This window comes from Vanessa tameamea, chromosome 13 (assembly GCF_037043105.1).
Source record: "Vanessa tameamea isolate UH-Manoa-2023 chromosome 13, ilVanTame1 primary haplotype, whole genome shotgun sequence".
Classification (NCBI taxonomy): domain Eukaryota; kingdom Metazoa; phylum Arthropoda; class Insecta; order Lepidoptera; family Nymphalidae; genus Vanessa; species Vanessa tameamea.
Genome location: NC_087321.1, coordinates 4,540,480 through 4,559,526, shown reverse-complemented (window position 1 = coordinate 4,559,526; position 19,047 = coordinate 4,540,480). Strand labels below are relative to the sequence as shown.

General features: G+C 31.4%; 1 protein-coding gene across 3 annotated transcripts in view; it reads left to right on the top strand.

The window, feature by feature from the left end:
* Positions 1 to 1,342: 1,342 nt before the first annotated feature.
* Positions 1,343 to 19,047, top strand: part of LOC113397957 (uncharacterized) — a 150,705-nt gene continuing 133,000 nt past the window's right edge. For all 3 annotated transcript variants that reach the window (XM_026636493.2, XM_026636494.2, XM_026636492.2), the window contains exon 1: positions 1,343 to 1,617. The gene's annotated coding sequence lies outside the window, so the exon portion shown is untranslated. The remainder of the gene's footprint in view (positions 1,618 to 19,047) is intronic.

The following is a 19,047-nucleotide window of genomic DNA, read 5'->3' as shown; positions in this document are numbered from 1 at the left end:
ATGGAAATTTTAATACTCATATGTTTAGACAGTATCTTGTATTGTTGAAAGAACCCTTCGAAATGAATATTTAAAATTTCTTGCTGGTTCTTCTCGGTAGAATCTAAATTCCGAACCGGTGGTAGCTTTACTTAATATAGTTTGTTAAATGACGATTCAAAAATGCTTGTATATATTGAATAAAGTATATTTTGATTTTGATCTTGAATAAAATAACTATATATTCATTGTTCTTATTGTGTTTAAATATATAATTTTACAATACTACATGTACAGTCTGTAAATTTCCTAGTGCGGGGCTAAGGGAGAGGCCCTTTGAGGAGAAGGTTAGGAGCATAATCCACCACGCTGCTCCAATGCCGGCTGGTGGATTCATATGTCATCGTGAAATTAGACACATGCGGGTTTCACAACATTCCTCACGATGTTTTCCGTCACCACTGAGCATGCGACCTCACCTCTGGGCCACCTGTGCTCTTGATTATTTTACAATACAAACAAATTATAATATATATATTTTTACATTAAATTAAAATGTATTATATATAAAATAATATAGATTAATCATACCCCGTATCGAAAAAGAAAGTTTTCCTTAAAATAAAATTGAATTATTTAACGACGGTTAATGTTAGTTGGATTGAAATAGACGGATATTTTTATGAGCTTTTCAGCAAGAATGCCAACCTACATCTGATGCTGTCTGTCGACATTCCGGAGCAGTGAATACACGTAATATTCACGTAAGCTATCTTTAGGCTTCAGTTATACGAGGAACTTGTACATGGTTTTATTGTTACACTGTTACAAAGATGAATGAAGATTTATGTGAATAAAATGTTCAAATTTTAATTGTAATAACAATCATTTCTTTTAAATATCATTATAATGTTTATGAATAACATTTAAACTCAACTCGGAAATTTCCCAAAGGGTTTTCGTTGGAAAAGAAGGTTATCTTATATGACATTTGCGGACTTCATAATGTTTTCCTTCATCGTTGAGGACAAAATGTATTACAAGCACATAAAAACCCAATGCTGTTTGTTCGGTCTTGACTCCGGATCCTTAGTTAAGATCTGTGTCCTTTCCAGTGGTCTACTTTGGATCCTTATTATTGTTTTTATTAGCGTAAATAATTATAAAGATACTGTATTTTTTGCACTATTTTTAATAAAATGAAAAATTTATCGCATCGATTCATTAGTAAAATTATGATAATTATGAAAATGAAGATAAGATTTAAATTACTACAAAACTGTCACCTGTACGACTTATGTTTGATACAGTTAAGTTCAGTTGTTTAATCTATGGTAACAAGTCCGCCCATCGCATCGCCCCCAGTCCGAAGCAAGCTCGCGTCAGGAACGCCCGCGTCTGTTCCGACCCTCAGTATTTCTCCGTAAATTTTTAATATCGATGTTTGAACGCGCCTTCTCGACACAATAAAACACTTATTCGATAAATTCCCTGTATAGTATGTTTTTTATTAACGTGTGAAGGTTTCTATATGTACATGGATTATAGTGTGAGTGCGTTTTAACGCTGTGTCTTTAAGTTTTGAAGTATATGGTAGAGATTTCTAGGCGGGCGTACTGAAACTTATTCATCAGGGAGGTAAGATTATTGTTTTAATGACTATATTATATTTATAACAATTGCCTGTAGTTTATATATTTTGTTGTTTACATCTTTGAATTGTTTTAGAAATTACTTTGTATATGAACACTTTCGTTTAAATTAATATATCGTATAGGTTTAAATAAAATGTTTAGCTTCAAATAATCATATTATATTGGATGCATAAAGCGGTTTGCATATGCACATCGGAACTATTACAAACACTTACTAAAAATTTTAAACACTTATAATAAATCAATTTGGGAGACGGTGCCAGTAATATCTAATCATATTTAATATTTCATTTTTAAACATTGAGAAAAAGTTTTTGTGTAAAGTTTCAACGTCGTTGAAGTTAGTTTGAGCGCGCTAATCAGACATTACAACGCGTTCTAAGAAATAAGTTACAAATCGCAATACTGGTAGAAAACACCCACAAACACAAAAACAATTATCAAATTCATTGGAAATTTCTTTAATATTCAGTGAAGGAAGAATATTAAATATATCAAAATAAACCATCTCCCTTGATATCCTCTTCTATTTTGAATTAAATTTTTGCTTGTGTGTATATAATTAGCATATTTTTTCATAACATTCATTATGTGTGTGTAAAGTTTTTATTTAAGTAGGTACCACTTAACATAAAATTGAGTGTGAAAAAACATGGATTGGAGTTCTGAGTTGTTATTCCAGTTTGATTGATGAGTGTGCCAGTGTAAATCTAGGCGAGGAATTGCTTGGCATACTTTAGTAAAAATATAATAAAATCTATTCTAATTTTATTTATATTAAATCTAAACGAGTCTCAACCGATAATTTCGGGTTTAAGGCAAGTTCCACTGAATCTACAATTTGTGTTTTTAATTCATCTCGTGTTTGGCGGTGATGGAAAACATTGTTAGGAAACCTGCATGTGTCTAATTTTAATGAAATCCTGTATCACGTGTGTATCCGCGATTCTGCATCGAGGAAGTATGGTCGAAAACTCCAAACCTTTATGGGGAAGGCAGACTTAGCCCAGCAGTTGAACATTTATAGTCAGTAACGATACATTATTCTATTCTTATTTAATACAGCTGACGAGTTTGATTGTTTTTTTTTATTTGAAACTGTAAGTTGGTTTAAAAAAAAAATCCTTTGAAAAACTTAATGATCTAGGTTATAAAGCCAGGTTTCCATATTTAACGAATCATTATTTTACATCAGTAATCGATCTTTTTCGTTAAATATATGCAATTCCAATACCTACGTTTTTATAAGAACTTTTTAACTACGCTCTGTGTACGGTACACAAAAATCCGTAAACAAAGCGAATCTTGAATATAACCGGACATTAGTGTTCTTATATCCGTACATATGAGTATTTTATAACTTAAGGGGAATCCCTTGGTGTTACACGTGACATAGCAGAGACACCTTCCCAATTCTGTTTAGTCGTACTAATTAAAGAATTGATCACCCCCCTGGCGTCAGTTGGCATTTTCCCATCACGACAAATACGAAGCCGTTTATGTGTGACATTAGTTATGTATCTTTTTATTCGTATTATCTAGACACGCGGTAGCGTGTCAGCCAAGTTCAAGTAACAGAACTGGCGAGCAGCACCGTGTGTAATATTACACAACAACCATTTGGAGCCACTTTTGACCTCCTCATAACTCAAAAACTATCTAACATAAACGTGTCAAATTTGGTTCATATATTGAGACTCGCGAGATACATATGTGTTCCAAATTTCATAAACGCATCTCAAACGGTTATTTAGATATTAATGTCTAAATATCGTCATTTTTATCACTGACTGACCTATAGATCAAAACTATAACCTACTTCCAGGTGACCTAGAAAGTTCAAATTTGGCATGCAGGTAGATAATTAGGCCGATATAAAGGAAAAAATCTGAAACTGGTAAATTTTTATTATTTTATTATAATTTTTCATTTTATTGGGTCTATTAGGAACACTTATATACTTAGTTCCTCTAATAACTGTAAAAAAAATGATGTAAGAACCAGCAATCAAAACTTATGACAGCCGGTCTTAATGTGGATTTTAAGGTCTTCACGTGAATATATAACGACTTGAATACTACCCTTAATTTTTTTAAATCCCAATATTTCCGTTTTAGTACTTATGAGTATAGTCGACTTTCGTATTTATTACGTTATTAATTGGCATTTAGCGCACATCAATGGTGCAAAATCATTATACTTTAAAAAATAATAATAATAGGCATTTCGGTACACGGCTCGCCACGCTACGCCGGAGCAGCGGGATAGGAGCGTTGCGATAAAACCTTGACGCGGACGTGTCCGAGCGAGAGGCAACCGCGCTCATAAGAATTGTTCCAATGCCTTCCGATGGAAGCTGCCTAGTCTATTCGATTGCATATTATTTGTTTGAGTATACTAGTATACGACAATATAAAAATAGGTTTCGTGAGACTGTAGTAGAGTATGTATATCGTAACTGGGATGATTTAAGTATGTACTCTAGCGCTACAAACGGGGATTCTTATAGCTTGGAAGAACAGTATCGAGCAAGCATGCTGATGACTGCAAAGGACTGGTAAATGGGTCCAATGGAAAAATAGAGAAGGTACATTGGGACGTCGACAACAGCAATAGCGCATGTAAAATAACAATTCATTTTAAACATCATTTAATTTGCAAACTAGAAGTCAAAACCAAGTTTCAGATATTAAGTAATGTATATGTTCAAAGGAAACAATTCTCTATTTGCTTAGCATATTCTTCTACTATCCACAAATCACAAGGCCTTCGCCTTGACAGTGCTCTTCTCGACATAGGCTTCTCTATATTTAGTAAAGAGCAGGCTTACGTTGGCCTCTTCATAGTTAAAACCTTAGATAGAGTACATCTTATCAATTTAGGTCCAAGTCAAATGAAGGCACAAGAGAGCTCTATTGTAGAGTACAACCGTCTGCGCACGTTATACCGCCCCAACTTGGCCAAATTAAGTATAAACAGAAAACGCGTAAAAAAAATCCGGACACTGAATGGGCAATTCACTCGAACATTTCAGAGGTACAAGAAAATATATAACGTATCACAAAAAAGACAATCATACCCCGTAAACGTAGGAAAATAGAATAGCTTAACAAAAACCATTTAGTATTAATGTTGTTATTAATAAGTACCTACTAATAATTTATATACAAAAAGTAGTGATATCCCATCAAAAACATAAATGTAAAAATGAGAGCCAAGTCCAATATTATGATATGTACCTTGGTTGTTGACTTCAACGACAAAAGAAGTGAGATCTAAATGGGTGCCAAGTTCAATGGTCCTTCCTGAAATTTATTTATAACTACATAAAGTATCATTGTTCTTATAACTTACGATAATATATTGTTGCCTAAGGTCTGACTTGGCTAGTTCTCATATGCGAATTATATTATAGCCTCCGCAAGTTCTAAGCCTGTTACAAATGAATTATAAACACAAATTAGGCACACAAAAATTCAATAGTACTTGTCTGGATAAGAACTAGCAATATCTGGTTAAGATTCATGTTTTCTAGTGACTGGACCATTGCAGCTCTTAATGTACGTTAAAGTAACTAAGCAATACTGAGCTGTCCTCCATTCTTCTTAGATGTTCTGAGTTATAATTTGTTATTATAAACACAAACTACAATTTGTGTTTATGAACATATTCTACCACGATGCTCCAATGCGGGTTGGTGGAATACACATGTGGCAGAATTTCGTTGAAATTAGACATATACAGGTTTCCTCACGATGTTTTCCTTCACCGCCGAGCTCGAGATGAATTATAAACACAAATTAAGCACATGAAAATTCAGTAGTGCTTTGCCTGGGTTGAACACGAAATCATCGGTTAAGATGCACGTATTCTAACCACTGGGCCATTCGGCAAAGCTATTCAATTAATAATAATAATCGACCACTGAAAATAAGCAATTGTTTGTGTCAAGAACCTTCAGTTTATTTGTCTTAATAAACTAGTATAACATTGTCAGTATTATTCTTTGAGATGTCTCCTTGGGATAAGTATATTTTTTTATGATAGAAGTGCTTTATAAAGTGGTTAGAAATAGTTGAAGGTGTATAAATCACAGTTCAAAGTATAGCGTTGCAAAACACTTGCGTGCATTCTAGGCGTGTAAAAGCAAAGCACAACTGTTATTTATAATGTTACTAAATATATTCAGTGAAATAAAAAACTTATATATTCGTTTCAAATATTTAGGTCCCAGCACTAAGGAAGGAACACTCTTCACATTTTAAAAGTTCAGCGCGAATTTGAAATAGATACAAATTTCATTGTTCCATGTAATCTTTCCACGTAATAATAATTAAAATCAAATTCCTTTATTCAATACACAGCATTACACATACTTTTTTACCTCTGTATCTTTCCTATACCTTAAGGTTGTCTGGCAAAGATCGCTGTTCTAGCGATAAGGCAGCCACTTGTGTATCTTTCTTTAAAGTGATTTATGTATGTGTTCATTGGTGTACAGTAAAGAGTATTTTGATTTGATTTGATTGCTTATCGTTTGTCTAATTAAACATTAACACTTGTTTGTAAAAGAAAATACCCTGACCTGAGAAGTACCGGCGAAACAAATTCAGAAGTATTACTCAAAAGTCCCTAGAATGTTTTTATTATATGATATTAAGCTGAAATTTATACAACTCATAGAACACGTACCGGAATAATAATTTGAATAGCGCTTACATGTTGCGCTGGCTTGTAAAATTTTGTAAAGAAAAATGCATGTTTATAAAGATTTTTCTCTGAGTACCTCGTCGTTGAGGACAAACAAGGCAATTTAGAATCCGTTCACAATAATATGCTCAGCGAAATTGTTTGTTTACGACGAGTTTTTTTTCCTTTCTAATAAGACTAACAAACCTGGCAGACGTTATATTGCCTGTGTTTACATGTACAGGCCATTGTTATGGCGATTTGTTCAATGATTTGAGTGACAATGCTGAAATGATGCAGCGCTGTCTAGCGGGGATATTCTGGGCAAGACAAATTATTTATTTTTAATATAATACAAGTGACTCAATGACTTTCATAGATATAAGTTAATTATAAAAAATACATTGGTAAAGAAGGCATATTATTCAATACAAGATTATATTGGTGATAAAAAAGCGTGGAGTTAATGCTTATTGACTTCCAGGCAGGAGACATAACATACATATATAATTGCATTTAACTAACATGACTGTATTTTTAGATGTTGAAAAAGAGTAACTACTGAGTTTCTTGCCGGTTCTTCTCGGTAGAATCTACATTCCGAACCGGTGGTAGCTCTACTTTAAATAGTTTATTAAATGACGATTCAAAAATAAAAGCCTACTTGAATAAAGTATATTTTGATTTTGACGTTTATTTAGATATTCTTTTCGAATGTATCATCTATACTTACCAATATTATAAATGCGAAAGTAACTCTGTCTGTTGCTCTTTCAAGGCCAAACTACTCAACCGAATTCATTGATATTTGTTTGTATGTAGGAAGTTACTTTTACGTCTAACACCTTACGACCAAACCGTAAAACGCGAGCGAAGACGCGGATGACAACTATACTTAAACATCTTGTTCATTAACAAATACAAAATATAATGCAAGGGAAGACTGTTATATTTTCATAGTAAGGATTACTTAAGGCACAAATCATTTCCACAAAGGTCATACGTATGAAATAACAAACTTCCATTGCGTATATTAATGACGTTAAATTAGATGATTAACGTCATTTCCGGGGTGTAAGTCGCTTTAGAGGCGTAAGTAATGAGTTTCAAACGTTCTGAATATAACATACGTAGTATCCTTCAAAGTTAGATACGTATAATAGTTAAATATAGTTTGGTAGATGACTGTATATTATCTGTATGTCTGTCTGAACGTAGAAAACTCAAAAAAGAAACAGGTTTTCATAAGGAACGTTTTGGTTCATTATTTATATTTAGATGTATAATTCATTACTTTTATATATAATATAATGATTATTGGCGTTTATAAAATTAAATATATATATATTAAAAGAAAACTATGAGGAGAAATACTAGAGAAACATTTTATTTAAAAAAAAAACATTCCTATTAAACGGTCATTGTCTTGATATTAGATTAATAAAAAGATAGGTTTTTTAATACAGCGTAGCAAAATACTAAGCGAACTAAATCCTTAATAAGTATTATTTCTTGATCCTGTAAACATATTTTAAGCTTAATATAGAATATTAACGGCGAGCAACAAAGATGTAAAATTAGAAGATCAGCGTCAGTACTTATACATAATTCGTTTGAATTTCGAGTATATTTTGAATTCTATATTAATAACGGATGCGGTTGTTGTAAAACCCTTGCAAGACACGTGTAATAGAACAGCTTCATTTGACGTCCACATGTTACGTGTGAGATCTTAATTGTATCGCACACGAGTTTAAACCTTATGAGCTTAGAATTAAGGTGCTGAATGTTAAATTATTGTTTATTCTTGTGACTTTAATTTAGTGTGTATTGGACGAAACAATGAGAAAACTTTTATGGATAGGATAGAGGAGGAATTAACAGAGTATAATGACTAATTATGAATCGGCCCAATTAAAGTTACTGATTATGTTTATTAAATTTATTAAATGATTGATAACAGCTTAGTGTTATACTTCCGTCCGTTGAAAGTACGTAAAATCATTAAACCTCAATTTAAGAGGACAGGACTTTGAACACAAGTGATAAATGTATACATAACTTTTGTATGTAAAAAATATATAATTAAGAGTATTAACTTGTGATTTTGAGACATATAAATTGCCGGTGTTATAAAAAAAAAAGTACCTGCACAACATTTGATTTGAAAAAGTTTCAACACGATCAAATGAAAACAAATAGACGATAGCTCTACCCGAACCTTTTGTATGTACTGCATACAAACGACCTCTGTTCGCTTCACAAAAATATTTTTTTAGGTAACAAGACTGGACGGAACAATTTGTGTTCCTTTTGCTTTTGCTAATATTGTTATTTCACTATATACATACACTCTGTACACGAAATTATATTTTTACATGTGAATGAGTAATTTTATTTTAAACCTATATTTCTACATGAGACTATATCAGTTTATTTTTTATTTAAAAAAAGATAGACAGGTTTGCAATAGACCTGAAGGTCACCTCAACCTTGATACTGACGCCATAGTGTTATACTAATTGCTAAATTACGTATTCTGTCAAAATAAAAAACAAAAGAAAACAGTAAATTAATTCATTTGTTATTCTTTTTTTTTCATATAGATTCATGCGAACGTAAAAATTAAAACATCTTAGAATTTATAAAAAAATATTCCTGAGATAAACTGATTTTTTTTTTAATAAGGCGATATCAAATTTTGTCTTATATCAGTTGAATTATTTTGATTTCGTGTCGAAAATGTGATAGATATAAACACATTCTAAAAACATTTTATTTTAATGCATACAATTTAAACGCACACACAGACATACTCATAGCGATTCTCTTGTGGATGTTCTCACTGCGGTATATCTGTCTGCGGTATTAAGTCCATTCTCCTCACGTGACTTTTATTCGACGTATGACTAGCGTTTGTGTTCCCCTTCTCTTACTGGTTTATATTACCTCGATAATACTTTTCGATTAAATGGCAATCGAAATAAAATATTACGTATGACAGGAGAAAGACGTTGTTTTTAGATGATTGGTATATTTTTATTAAGTGCCATAGCTATTAAAGAGCTTGATAGATTTAGAGATACTCTTGTATTTGGTCAGGTATTGCGTGTTTAAAATACAATATTCTTTTTCATTAAAATAAATAAAATATTTTAATATTAAAATTAAAATCGCAATGCTACAACAACCGATTAAAAAATGACAAGTAAATTATAATGTTTTATTGCTAGTTTATTTAATTGAAGAAATATTAATTTTCATTTTGAAAAATTAAAATCGCAATAATACAAAATGATTAAAAAATTATGAGTAATGTTTTAGTAGCTTGTTTATTTATTAAAATAATTAAAAAGAAATATTGAAAATTAAATTATAAATCGAAATAAATTGTTTGATTTCAGAAACGATTATTCTTAAAGTTATCACTTGAAAACTTGATTGAGAGGTGAGTTTAGATTATCCAATTAGATTAAGCCATTTTGTGGGCAACAAAACCTTTACAAATTCTTACAAAATAATTTGAACGAACTTTTAGCTTTCCTCGAAGTTTTAACTGGAGAATCGAGTCTAATTGGAGGCGTTTTTGTTATGTTAATAAAACAATTATATTAGTTTCGTCGTATTTCATATTTTAGCGTACTGGAAGCCATTCCCAAGAAGTACTAGCCATCTGTATTGGTGGTAGGGTTTCGTGGAAGCCCGTCTGGGTAGGTACCAACTCACTCAACAGTTATTCTACCAGCAAACAGCAATATTTAGTATTTTTTTGTTTCGGCTTGAAGGCGAATGAGTAAGTGTATCTATCTACAGGCACTGGGGACATATTATATTATATTCTAGGGACACTAGGCAGATATAAGATAATATCTTAGATCTCAATGTTGGTGGCGCTTTGCTCGTCCGCCTACTTATACCTACTATAAAAAAAACTATCTATTATCTATATATTATTCCATTGGATTAATAATGTGTACCACTTTCATAATCCAATGAAATAGCAAATCTGACAGGGCCGGTAGGTATTATAATATAAATATACATATATTATGATACATACCTAAAGTTAAATAGATTATCAATAAAACGCCTAGCTACTTTACTAAACAACGTCGTTCAACCAGCGGCTTGAATTGCATCAGCCATTTCATCTTCCGTTGATTTTACCATGAAGCGCCACTGCGTCTTGGATATACGTTTTACATATTCCTTCGCGATGCTTACCGTAACCGCTGATCACGAGATGGATTTTAAACACTAATTAAGTTCGTGAAGATTCAGCTCGTCTTGCTCGGGTATCAATCTGAAATATTTGTTACAAAATCATATATTCGGTCCTATTGGTCATTTCATTATTATTTTTTTAAAGTTTCATTTTTAATATTTTTCCTAAGTCTATGTAATCGATTATGTAAATTATACATTTTATAGCAACCCTATGTTACATTATACGTGATTTGCGTTGATAAAGATATTTTTCGCAATTTCTTTGAACGGATGTCGCACACATATTTCTATAGAAAAATATTTCAATTAAAAAGAACAGTATTAAAAGAAGTAATGATAAAGAAAAGCAGTACTAATTTAAAAAGAAAAGATTCTATCGATTGCTTTGATACATATATACATATTTGTAAGTGAATATTATTTTAAGTTCTGTATCCAAGCATAATATTTTAGGGTATGAAACTTAATTAAAAATCCAGTACGTGTAAAAATTTTGCGATAGAATTTTTCACTACAGTGCAGTGCAGTACATTACGTTGCACACAAATTAACCTAAGACTTTGTTCTCGTGGTAACTTTAATAGATAGATCTATTAAAGTTACCACGAACCACCACCGAGTTACCATTGATTTGTTCTCGTGGTAACTTTAATAGATCTCCTACATTGAATTATAGTAATATTCAAGTAATTTTTCTTACACCGTGTAAAAATTACATCATGCCGCAGCTAATCAATTATATAAGTATTAAAACAAATTTATTTTCTTTATCAAAAGGTTATACAATATGTCCACGCAATAAATTACTTGTTTTTTTTTTAAATTGCCACGCGAACGTTTCTTGTTAATAATTTATACGAATATAGTTGTCATTATTCGAACAAGTCGTGTTTATATCGTTATCGTATCGTTGTACTTTATAATTTTTCGTCCGTCATTCACTCGAAAACTTCTCTTGATCGAAGAATGTTTCATACTATGATAAATATGTAGTTTGACATTAAGTTAAACTTTATTAGGCGCGATTTTTTACATTATTTTAAAATTTTTTAGAGCATCTTTTATATGTAACGTCTCAAAGTGTAATAATTCTGAAAGAACACTTCTAATGCTTCACTTTTAACTGCGATCGTACGATCGATAATAGTTTTTTTAATTGTCAAGCAAAGCAAATATATTGAGTGTAAGTAAAAAAAATACTATAATATTGTGGGAAATTGATTATATAGGCAATATAATTAATGCTTACAATATAATTATTATTTGACAAACAATAAATATTTGACTCAGCGACAAATAATATCATTGAACGGCTCTCTTCAAAAACGTGATGCTCGTTTCAATTTCTAATTAAAATATTTCGTAATGTCGAATATTTTCAAAAGAGCTAACATGAAACTCAATAGTGTATATTTTTAAACCAATTCAGTAGACCAGTGCATTCAGCTTACTACAAGTATCCTATGAAAATAAACAGATCCTCTAACTTCACATCATTTTATCATAAATATAATATTATACATAATGATTAATCTATATTAATATTATAAATACGGGAGTAACTCTGTCTGACTGTTACTCTTCCATGACCAAACCACTGAATTTTTGAATGCTGAAATTTATGAAATTTGGTTGGAAATTTTTTATGCCTTACATCTGACGACCGCACACTAAAATGCAAGCGAAGTTACGGACAACCACTGGTACGATATATGTTAATATAAAACGACTTTGTTTTCTTTTATTAATGATACCTGGAACCTAGGGTTGAACCGAAACGACGACTTCGACGGTCTCCGCAAAATAAAATATGATTATATTTTATTTCAAGCCTTTCAAGCGGAAAAGTTAGTTAATATTTAACTTGCGGATGCAGAAAACTTTATTCGGTAATAACAATAGCAGTTAGTTTGAACTGCTTAAATTGTAACTTAACTATTTAACTCCATTTATTGAGTTCGTATCAAACAATATTATTAAAATAACATACCCATTTTTGTTGATACGATCTACGTAATTCTACTAATTTCTAATTCGAATTCCAATTATTCCATTATATACTTTATGTTTATATAAATAAAGGTTACAATTATTTCGTTCGGTTAACGCAGTACGTGACAAAGCAAAAAAGACCTTTCCAAATATAGGCGTCACCAATGTCACGGAAAGTGACCGGAATAACTCTGGAATTACCAATCGTGACGGATGAGCATCGTATGAGTTTTATGTTAAATTAGATATATAAATATAATTCTAGAACTATAAGTATGTACGATATATAGGATGAAATAGGGGGACGAGATTTAATTTTAAATTGATTAAAAAAAAGAAAACTAGTGATCTTTACAGTAGTCGCGTATAATTCATATCATGTGACATCTTCTTGACTTTCGTATTAATAATATACATAATATCCTCTCGGAAATCGTTGGTGCCATCTTATAGTCAGCTCAAGCACCGCACTCGTTCATTGGTCAATTCAATTCCCTGACTTCCTGTTACATACTTCCGTCCCTTTTTACGAAAGTGGGAGGATAATGTTACACATCAAATACACTAAGCAAATTTACATATATATTTTTAATATTTAGAGTAACTGGCTATTTAGAGTAATGGGTCATGGTGTCAGAAATGTTAACCAGTCCTTACATTGTCAATGCGCAAACAACAATTTGAACTAAGATACTATGTCTCATGTAGATACACTAGCTTATTCATACTTTAAAAAAATACCTGTTTGGCGGCATATATGTGCTAAGTGAGTGATACTCATACGGGCATGCAAAAAGCCCCACCACCAAGCTATTACTTCCTTTTATAAAAAACCCATATTCGTATTAACTGGGTTTTAGGAACACTGAAAATTTATTCCAACTAGTTTCAAAGTGATCTAGAGATGTGTCTTCGTTGCCGCCCAGTTTGCAAGCTTTCAAATCCGCCCTTGGGATAATGGAATATTGAAATGGGACAGTCAGTAAAACGACATTGAATTGTAGCTACTAGAAAACGTTCAATAAAGATTTCGTGCTTATAATACATTGGCTCACCCAGACCTGATACCGAAACAGCATTACCGCGTAATAATATGAGTTAAAGGAAAGTTTGACTGTAAAATATCATATAATTTTGAGCCCTATTCACATTCAAGGTAATTGTATCGCAATATCAATTTTACTCAGAAATAATACGCGTAATTTTAGGTAACTAGAAATGATAATTTTAAGTTGAGCTTTTATGGGATGAAATTTTCGTTTCTTCGAATATTATATACACGATAAATAAGAACCTACGAGAAAAAAAAAAGAAATTAATGAGACAATATTACATCGTAAGTATTTGTTCTTTAATACTATATGAATGTTGTGAAATGTAATCATTATAATCAGTAAATTAAGTTAAAGAATTTAATAAAATGTATGTTAGTCCTAGGGCTAGACTTGAAAAAATAATGGCCCAAATAAAATTTAAAAGAAGCAGATATCGTGCGATTTAAAGATGTTTAAATTTTTTAATATGACATAGATTTATGACAATTTAACATTGAATCTAGGAAATGTATATACATTTTTTTTTATCTGAATTGAAGTTACCTAAAATCCATAACTAATTTTAATTAAATGCAAAAAAGCCATATCGAGTTAAATTCTTTAATATCGTTTGATAATAATGCGTATGACGCTTCCGTTCAAAACGTGATTTATTGGACAAAGTTTATGTATGGAAAACCAAACTTTGCTATTATGTTACATGCTAGCCGTGCTCCGCAGTTACTTAATGAAGTTAAAATACGAGCTCAGTTTATGATGCAAGTATGAAATGAATTTTAAAACATTGTTGATTCGGCTATTGGTTAAACAACGGTCGTATTTTATTTCCAAAAAAAGAATAAAATGTATAATAGCAATGGTAATTCAACTTACCAGCGATTTTTGATATTGAAACCGGACTTTGACAAGAATTTTATAATTAAAAAAGATATAAAAAAATCTAAAATTTAAATAAATATTATGTACATAAAGGTTTTAGTAGCTTATGGGCCATTTTTGAATTAGACATATCATACGGATATAAATAGAGAATATTTTTTGTAATATTTACCTTATCTTTAAGACAACAACATATTTCCAACAAAAATAAATAAATAAGTATTGGACAACATCACATACATTACTCTGATCCCAATGTAAGTAGCTAAAGCACTTGTGTTATGGAAAATCAGAAGTAACGACGGCACCACATACACCCAGACCTAAGACAACATAGAAAACTAATGAACTTTTTCTACATCGACTCGGCCGGGAATCGAACCCGGGACGTCGGAGTGGCGTACCCATGAAAACCGGTGTACACACTACTCGCCCACGGAGGTCGTCAAAATATATATATATTTTTAAAAATCCTCGTATTATTATGATAAGGATCCAATTAAATTTACAAAACTAGAAAGCATGATAGCGTTGTTTTAATAAAACCCTTAAACGGAGCAAGTAACATTACAGTAACATTGCGTATTGCTCCTAGGGGAAGAGAATATAATATGCTGTGGAATGAAAAGATTTCTAAAAGTAAATTCTCTTCAAAACGTATGTACATCATGCCTGTGAGAAGAGCTTGAAAACTTGAAACGCTCTTTTAACTTTAATGTTTCAACTTTAAACACTAGAGTAGTGAGATCGGACAGTGCGCAGAGGTTGTTACAGAGTGCGTGAATTTACTTAAGCAATTCAATATAGCATGATTCGCTTTTTATTTTTTGTGAGGTGAGGTTACATTTGGTCAGTTCCAAAATGAGTACGTAAACAGTTCTAACCGCCTCAATCCTTCGGACCACATTTGTCTCAGGGATATTCTGTAGATATTGATGAGGGTATGTTGCTTAATTTATTCTGCTGGTGTAAGCCGCAGCGTGTTGCTTCATTTGTTCCCTAGTGTATCAATAGCTGTAGAGTACCTGAATTAATATGATACAAATAATTTTCAGTTTATTGTAATTAATTTTAACTGTGTTTGTTTATTGTAATTAAATGTCCCTTAAATTAACTTTTTTTTAAACATCGCCCTTGTCACTGCTATTGTAAACACTAGTAAATTTATCAAGCAATCATTTAACACATCCATAATTTATTATTTGACATTTTATTTGTAATATTTTTTTGATTGGCATTATGCTATGATATGTTACGTGCATAGGCATTTTAAATAATTTGAATAAACAGAAAAACTTTTATTGTTTCAGGCCGTATCTTTATAGGTAAAAATCCACGTATCAGTTGTTTTAGACAAAGAGAGATTTACATATGTAGTTGTAGTTGAGTGAACTGTTGTTATTATTGTTACAATATTTATAACATCTTAAGTTCCATGGTTAAAAAAATAATCAATAATATAACCTTATTATTAGCACTAAGACCTTAATTATACATAAATAAAAATTAAATACAGTTACTATATATGATTATGCATATAATTAATTTGATGATTATAAGAAATTGGTTAACACTTCTTACAGTGCAAATCTAAATAGGCTGATGTTATTGGGTAATCGGATTTTGCTACGAAAAAAACATTGAGAAATATTTATTTTATTTGCTATCTGATAGCTATATACTAAATATAGTAGATGATTTTCTTTCAAATTATTCTCAACAATAATTTATTTAGTTAGTGCATTGTGTATTGTAATATCGAGCGATTCGACTATCGGCGGTTCGACGGCATTTCTGCAACGGACATATCAAGAACTAGCAATCTACGATGCGATATTATAGCCTGTAATGTGCGTAATTACAGTTCCACTTTTTATTCCAATGGAATAAAAAATGATCCAGTGAAAGAAAATCTCATGTATCCGAAAAAAACGACTTAAAAACAAGAGAAAATTCCTTGACAGGAAAACCCCAATTTTATTGGACCGACCCGGGATTTGTACTTCGAAGCCTCGGGAAGTTACCTACAAGATAAACAAGATAGTAGTCGATGGCACTATATTTTAATTCTCACTGCAATTAATTAATTAGTCCGGCTGCAATCTGTTAAGCTCAGAATATTATTAATTCACACTAAACGCCCTCAGAGACGAAACACCCACAAGTTGAAAACAAATAGTGTATATACGTAAATATAGACAGAGACTATTGGATTTAACCTGTTAATTTTAATTGATGAATTAAATTATAATTTTCAAATAAAAATACTATAATAGGGACATCAATTGCTTTATTCATAAACAGATTAAACGCGAGTTAGCGCGTTACGAATTACAATGATGTAAAATAACACGTTCGCGTTTCTTCCAAAAATGATTTATTCTTAGAAGAAAATACATAACGATGTATACTCCTATAATCAGAGTGAAAAGTTAACGATTAATGGTTTTACATTAATAAAAAAATACTAACAATGATAAACATATAGTTATTGACACTACTGATTTTTGAAAATTATTTTTAAGTATGTGTAGCGCCTATTAAAATGATATGTAGGAGTCAATTTCAACCTCCAATATTGACCAGACAGACGTCCGTTCATCGACTCTTAAAATCTCAGCGGAGTTGTAATAATAAATATCATGATTGGCTTCAGTATGTACCTTTTGTTATATGACTAGAATGACTAAAAATATACGAGCTCAAGATAATATTAAAATACAATCTGAGCGTGTTTTTAATCATTTTTTCTTTCATTTTATTATTTACAAGAATTTGCTGAGCGAAACAGATTATAGCTGTTTCTTAATAGGGATTAAAAATATTATGAAATTTTCATTTCATTTTATATATTATGGTATGAGCTACAGATAAATGTCCCTCTCTTTCATAATACTTGACTCACTTATATTTATTTTTTGGTTTATGTTTTTCTTTGTCACGACTTACGAGGGATTAGTGTCCGATTAGGAATTCAATCCAAGATTTAGGTGCAGTGGCTCAATTATACACTGCCGGCCTCAGCAATCACTGATAGCTATTTTCCTACGAATTATAGTATCTAAATATATAATATTTTATATATTTTTTATTTGCTTATAAAGTTATTAGTAGTATATAATATGCTGATCTCCTAGCTAGAATGCTGTGCAAACTGTAGAATTTGTCAAATTAGTTAATAAGCCGATATAATAAGGGCTCTTTATATATTCCTTCAATAAATTTATATATGAAAAAAAAAGTCTCAAATATATATTTTTTTTTTATTATAATAGTATTTTATAACGCTAATTTTAGTGTTATTTCCTTTACTTTGAATAAAAAATTATCATAAACAAGTAACATTATCCTATAAATACAAAAAATGGTATTATGCTGTTGACCTTTGTGATATCCTTCATTTGAAGCCAATCCTCGACGACGACGTAAATTGTGATTGGAATTGCGATAAAAGACTAATTAATTACCGGACAAATTACATTTTCTTATTGATCTAAAATTCCCTGGAGTCCAGCTCATCTCGCCAACTCTGTCTAAGCCTGTCATGATGTTAAAGCCCTTATTTTTCTAGGACTTGAATATGCAACGGGGTTTTTGCACTGTTCTATGATGGACAATAAAATTTCTTTAATAATCGACCCGTGACTGTTTTATGGAAGTAATTTGTTCTAAGGCAATCTAGATGTGGTATGTGTTAGGATTCCTTTTTTTACCTTTCAGATCTTTATGGATACATCACGTACTGCGAATTAAGCAATAAAAGTAATCGCACAAATTAAGCCGATTGGGTTTCAAGTTCTATCTACAAAAAAACTGTTATAGTACGACACAACTTAGATGTAGCATCGGCAAAATTAGTAAAACCGATCACATCCGAATTAAGTGCGTTTTAAAAATCATCAATCTTTATTTATTTCTTATGCGAAAATGATCCTTATGATCTTTACGCAAACGTAATAATTTGTCGATGCTACATTTAAATTGTGTATAGTATACACTTTTTTATGTATTCATTAATTTGACCATAGTAAAATACCAAAATTATACAGGCAATGTGTTATTCGATGGAACCAGAAGAAGATTATTTTTCGGTACTGATGTAATAAAGCTTTCTGCAAGTGTCAATCCCATGGGTCACGTTAATATAAACGTGTATAGCCAATAAAATATATTTTTGTATGTGTCTGAATCCCAGTCAATCAAGTTTAATGGCTCTAGAGATTGGAATGATATACATACTTTTATTTTTACTTTACTTGAAGATGTTAGGTATGTATATGAGTCGAGAAGGCCCAGTGGTTAGAACGCGTGCATCTTAACCGATGATTTCGGGTTCAAGCCCAGGCGGGCACCACTGAATTTTCATGTGCTTAATTTTTGTTTATAATTCATCTCGTGCTCGGCGGTGAAGGAAATCATCGTGAGGAAACCTGCATGTGTCTAATTTCAACGAAATTCTGCCACATGTGTATTCCACCAACCCGCATTGGAGCAGCGTGGTGGAATATGCACCAAACCTTCTCCTCAAAGGAAGAGGAGGCCTTAGCCCAGCAGTGGGAAATTTACAATCT